Source organism: Rhincodon typus, chromosome 35 (genome assembly GCF_021869965.1).
Source record: "Rhincodon typus isolate 14 chromosome 35, sRhiTyp1.1, whole genome shotgun sequence".
Taxonomy (NCBI): Eukaryota; Metazoa; Chordata; class Chondrichthyes; order Orectolobiformes; family Rhincodontidae; genus Rhincodon; species Rhincodon typus.
In genome coordinates, this window is record NC_063366.1 from 9,876,831 (window position 1) to 9,882,544 (window position 5,714).

The 5,714-nt window shown below is 41.6% G+C and overlaps 1 pseudogene; it reads right to left on the reverse strand.

Annotated features, from left to right (window-relative positions):
• Positions 1-185: 185 nt before the first annotated feature.
• LOC109910707 lies at positions 186-4,026 on the reverse strand (annotated as a pseudogene).
• Positions 4,027-5,714: the final 1,688 nt, after the last annotated feature.

The following is a 5,714-nucleotide window of genomic DNA, read 5'->3' on the forward strand; positions in this document are numbered from 1 at the left end:
TTTCTGATGAAGGGTCTAGGCCCGAAACGTCAGCCTTTCTGCTCCTATGATGCTGCTTGGCCTGCTGTGTTCATCCAGCCCTGCACCTTGTTGTCACCAGATGTTTTGTCAGTTTGCAAGTGGATGTTAGACAACGAATTGGCAACACTTATTTTGTTGGTCTGATCCAGATTATTAATGTTGCCTTACAGTGGAGTAAGAGTAACGGCATCTTGCCTTAATTCAAGTTTCTTATTATGCTCCTTTATTTGATTCTTGCTTGACTTTTGCAGAAACAAAATTATCATGCTGAAAACAAAGAGGAAGCATCTAACTATCACAGTGTCAAATGTGTCAGTGGGATTTGAGAGGAATTGTGCATAACACGCACCTTCGCAAACTGTTCACTCCCGACGATGAACTGTCACAAAGGAACAGCCAGAAGAAACAAGAAAAACGGCAGCAGCCAAGTATCTGTGATGATCAATTTTGCCACCTTAGCTGTTCTCACTGGCTAGCTCAGGGACTTTCTCATGCAGAAATAGCGATCAAAGCTGATGACAAGCTCGAGACACTACTTACAAGATAATCCAAAGTGAGCCATAAATCACATACCACGGGACCCTTTGGCCAATAGCCAACTAAAACATAAACGGCGCAATAAAAATCATAACGAATACATCAATAAACAAACCTGAACAAAATAAACTTAAAATGAAATAATTAATAATGTTTTGCAATTGTTTATTTACTTTGATGGAAATCATGACCAGGATGTTTCCTGTAATGGTCAGCAAGCTTAAATACCCGTACACGGACACTAGGAAGTCTACTTTGACAGCTTTGTAAGAACTCTGTCTTTCCTTATCATAGAGGACCGTGAGGTGGCTGAAAGATGCATTTCTCTCAGTATCGTTTCACTATGGAGTCTAGCTGCACTTACGAAACGGAAATATAAAAAGGGAGAAATGGAAACCAATATAATAGGGGACAGATTTCAGATGTGTAGCTGTTACAAAAGGATAAGCTGTCACTAATTGTAGTTGCATCAGCAAGAAACGCCAGTTATTTATCCGAGCCCTGCGGCACACCAGTAGGCACTGGCCTTCAGTCCGAGAAACAAATTTCAACCATTACCCTCTGCTTCGTACCATGGAGCTGATTTTGAATCCAATTAGCTAGCTCTCCCTTGATCCCATGCCACCTAACCTTCATGACTAGCCTGCCACACAGGACTTTGTCAAAGGCCTTATTAAAGTCCATATAGACAACATCCACTGCCCTGCCCTCATCTATCCTCTTGGTTACCTCTTCAAAAAACTCTAAAAGATCTGTCAGACGTGACTTCCTGCCCTCAATTCCATGCTATAGCTGTACAGCCTACACAAGGAAATGCTTTCAATGCAAACCCTTTCATGATTTCAAAAACTTTAATCAGACCAACCTTCAGTTTTCAATGAACTGGCTTTTTTTTTAAATTAACCTTTCAAGGTTGTTTCTGTTTCCATTCTGTCTCTTAATCCTAACTATTCTTCCCTTGTTTTACTATTGTTTTATTTCTGACAATGATTTATTTGGATATTCTTATTTGGCATCAAGGCTTTGCTTCATTTTCAATCACTTTTTATGCCAATGGTTAAAAAGATAAACTTCAGTGCAGATAAGTCACCTTCTTCAAGGTGCCACTATCAGTTGAAGTTTCAGAAACTTTGAGATGAAATAACTTTGGGATAAATGGGGTATGGAAAGATATAAATAAGAATACATGGTTCAATAAATTAAACGCTAAGACTGTCAACTAGCTTGCTCCGATCTTGATGGAAAACAGGTAAGCAGTTGAAGCAGACAGGGTTCAGTCAATCATTCAACATTTTTTGAAGAGTTGGTTTTATGTAGCAACATCAAAATTCACAGTGTCAGTAGTTACCAATAACTGGTCGATGGAACATATCATTTGTGTATGAGTAATACAAATAATTTCATCTATAAGTGTGCACAAAAAAAAATTCTGGTTCAGAATGTCGATGTACCTACTGCAGAAAGTGCAAAATCTGACCTACTCTTTGGAAATAAGGCAGGGCAGGTGACTGAGGTGTCACTGAGGGAGTACTTTGGAGCCAGCGATGATAATTCTGTTAGTTTTAAAATAATGATGGAAAGGATAGACCAGATCTAAAAGTTAAAGTTCTAAATGGGAGGAAGGCCAATTTTGATCATATCAGGCAAGAATTTACAAAAATTAATTGGTGGCGGCTCTTTGCTGTTAAAGGGATGGCTGGAAAATGGGAAGCCTTCAAAAATGAGATAAGAAAAATCCGGAGACAGTATGTTCCCGGTAGGTTGAAGGACAAGACTGGTGTAGGGAATGCTGGATGACTAGAGAAATTGAAGTCTTGTTTAAGAAAATGGAAGGAAGTATATGCCAGGAGTAGACAGCAGAGATCAAGTGAATTCTTAGATAGAGAATAAAAGCAGTAAGAGTATACTTAAGTGGGAAATCAGAGCGGCAAAAAGGGAACATGAGAGAATTTGAACAAATGCTGTTAAGGAGAATCGAAAGGGATTTTATAAATATATTAAGGACAAAAGAGTATCTAGGGAGAAAATAGGGCCCCTTAAAGAACAAAAAGGTGTGGAGCTTCAGGAGATGGGGAGATATCAAATGAGTATTTTGTATCAGTGTTTGCTGTGGAGAAGGATATGGAAAATATAGAACGTGGAGAAATAAATAGTGACATCTTGAAAAATGTCCATCCTGCAAAGGAGGAGGTGCTGGATGGCTTAAAATGCATAAAGATGCATGAATCCCCAGTACATGATCAGGTGTAGCCTAGAACTCTATGGTAAGCTAAGGAAGTGATTTCTGGGCCCCTTACTGAGATATTAGTATCATCGTTAGCCACAGGTGAGGTGCTGGAAGACTGGAGGTTTGCTAACGTAGTGCCACTATTTAAGAAAAATTGTATGGAAGAGCAAGGTAACAATAGATCTGTGAATCTGACATCAGTGTTGGACAAGTTGTTGGAGGGAATCCTGAGGGACAGAATTTTTTTGGAAAGGCAAGGACTGATTAGGGATAATCAACATGGTTTTGTGCATGGGAAATCATGTCTCACTAACATGATTGAGTTTTTTGAAGAGCTAACGAAGTGGATTGATGAGGGCAGAGCAGTAGAAGTGATCTATATGGACTTCTGTAAGGTGTTTGACAAGGTTACTCATGGTAGATTGGTTAGCAATGTTGGATCACATGGAATATAGGGAGAGCTAACCATTTGGATACAAAACTGGTTCGAAGGTAGAAGACAGAGGGTGGTGGTGGAGGGTTGCTTTTCAGACTGGAGGCCAGTGACCAACAGTGCACTGCAAGGATCCGTGTTGGGTCCACTGCTTTTCATCATTTATATAAATGATTTGGATGTACAATATGTATACGATATACAATATACAATATCCTTTTATGTCACGAGCACTCTACTGTAGGAGTGCAGTGAAAAACATGTACAATGTCTGCCTTCTTATGACGACATCTTAGGTGCATGTACAACTGTTGGATAAAGCAGAGGAATAGAAGTAGTTGCTTAATTACAGAGTTGAAAATAAGTTAAAAATAGGAAAATGTTAACGAATTAAACATTACAGTGTTCTCAGGTAAGTTCTAAGATAAAAAATGTCCCCTCAAACCAATCTTCATCTCAGACTCACAGCCTGCATGCTGCTCTGGGGCTGCTTCCCATGTGCTGCTGCGGGGCATCATCCCCACACTGCTCTGGGCTCACAGCCCACGTACTGCTCTAGGGCTCACTGCTTACAGGCCCCACGGCACAAGGCCATGCTGCCTATGCTGGTTCCGCTGCAGAACTCGGCCCGTGCTCCCTTCTGTCTGCCAAGGAGCTCGGCCCATGCCAGCTCCCATCCACTGCAGGACTCGGCCTGCTTGCTCTGGTCCTCCATGGGACTCGGCCCACTCTCTCCGATCCTCCACGGGACTCGGCCCACTGGCTCTGATCCTCCACAGGACTCGGCCCACTCTCTCCGGTCCTCCATGGGACTTGGCCCACTCTCTCCAGTCCTCCACAGGACTTCAGCCTGTGCCTGCTCTGGACTGCTGCTGGACTCAGCCCGCTCACTCTGGTACTCCACAGGACTCAGCCCACTCACTCTGGTCTTCCACGGGACTCAGCCCGCTCACTCCGTTTCTCCACGGGACTCGGTCCACTGGCTCCACTGGCTCCACTGACTCCACAACTCCACTCTCCAGAGGGTTTGGGGTGGACGGTAGAAATGGAAAACCACAAATAGGAGAGAAAAAAAAGGGAAAAGCGTAAAGGAACTGGTGAACAGAGGAATTCTGAATGTAGGAGGTATGGCTGGTAAGTTTGCAAATGACACCAAAATTGGAGGTGAAGTGGACAGCAAAGAAGGTTAATTCTGAGTGCACTGGGATCTTGATTAGATGGGCCAATAGGCTGAGGAGTGGCAAATGGAGTTTAATTTTGACAAATGTGAGGTGTTTCATTTTGGAAAGGCATATCAGGGCATGACTTATACACTTAATGTTAAGGTCCCCGGGAGTGCTGCTGAACAAAGAGACCTTGGAGTGCAGGTTCATAAATCCTTGAAAGTGGAGCCACAGGTGAATAAGATAGTGAGGAACGTGTTTGATCTTTTTGCCTTTATTGATCTGTGCATTGAGTATAGGAGTTGGAAGGTCATGTTACAGATACACAGGATATTGTTTAGGCCACTTTTGTAATACTGTGTCCAGTTCTGGTGTCTCTGCTATAGGAAGGATGTTGTGAAACTTGAAAGGGTTCAGAAAAGATTTACAAAGATTATGTCAGAGTTGAAAGGTTTGAATAGGGAGAGTCTGAATAGGCTGATGCTATTTTCCCTGAAGTGTCAGAGGCTAAAGATGACCTTATAGAGATTTGTAAAATCATCAGTGGCATGGATATGGTAAATAGACAAATTATTTTCCCCGGGGTGAGGGAGTCCAAAGCTATTGGGCATTTGTTTAAGGTGAGAGATGAGCGATTTAAAAGGGACATAAGGGGCAACATTTTCATCCAGAGGATGGTCCATGTATGGAATGAGTTGCCAGAGGAAGTAGTGGAGGTTGGTACAGTTGCAACATTTTACAAGGCAATTGGATGAGTATACTAAAGGGTTGAGAGGGATATGACCAAATACTCGCAAATGGGACTAGATTTATCTAAGATGTCTAGTCGGCATGGATGAGTTGGGCTAAAATGTCTGTTTCCATGCTGTGCATCTCTATGACTATATGAATCTATAAACTGATTGGGTCTTGCAAGAAATTTCTACTCACCAGTTAATGAAATTAACAATTTGAATAAAGGGGTATTTGAACACATCCTTCAACTGCTCTCCAAATTTAATGAACATCATATTCTGAATAAAAGTGCTGTGCAACAACTCATGAGTATCACTTGTACAAAATAAGGTATCAATAGAGATTGATAGCCTACTGACCACAAGTCAGCCTACACAGAATATGTCACATATACAGATGATAAAATGATAAAAATTCCAGATGTAAGAAATATTACACTAATAGTTTACATTTGGCTCACCATTTCTGAGGTTCTGAAACAGTTGACACTGTTGCAACACTGGAGTTGCCTGTTGGACCTGTTGGCATTAGAACATGTTTATCCGTTAAAGCATTTAGCAGCACAATTAAAGCAAATGGAAAACCTGCTTGGTGAATG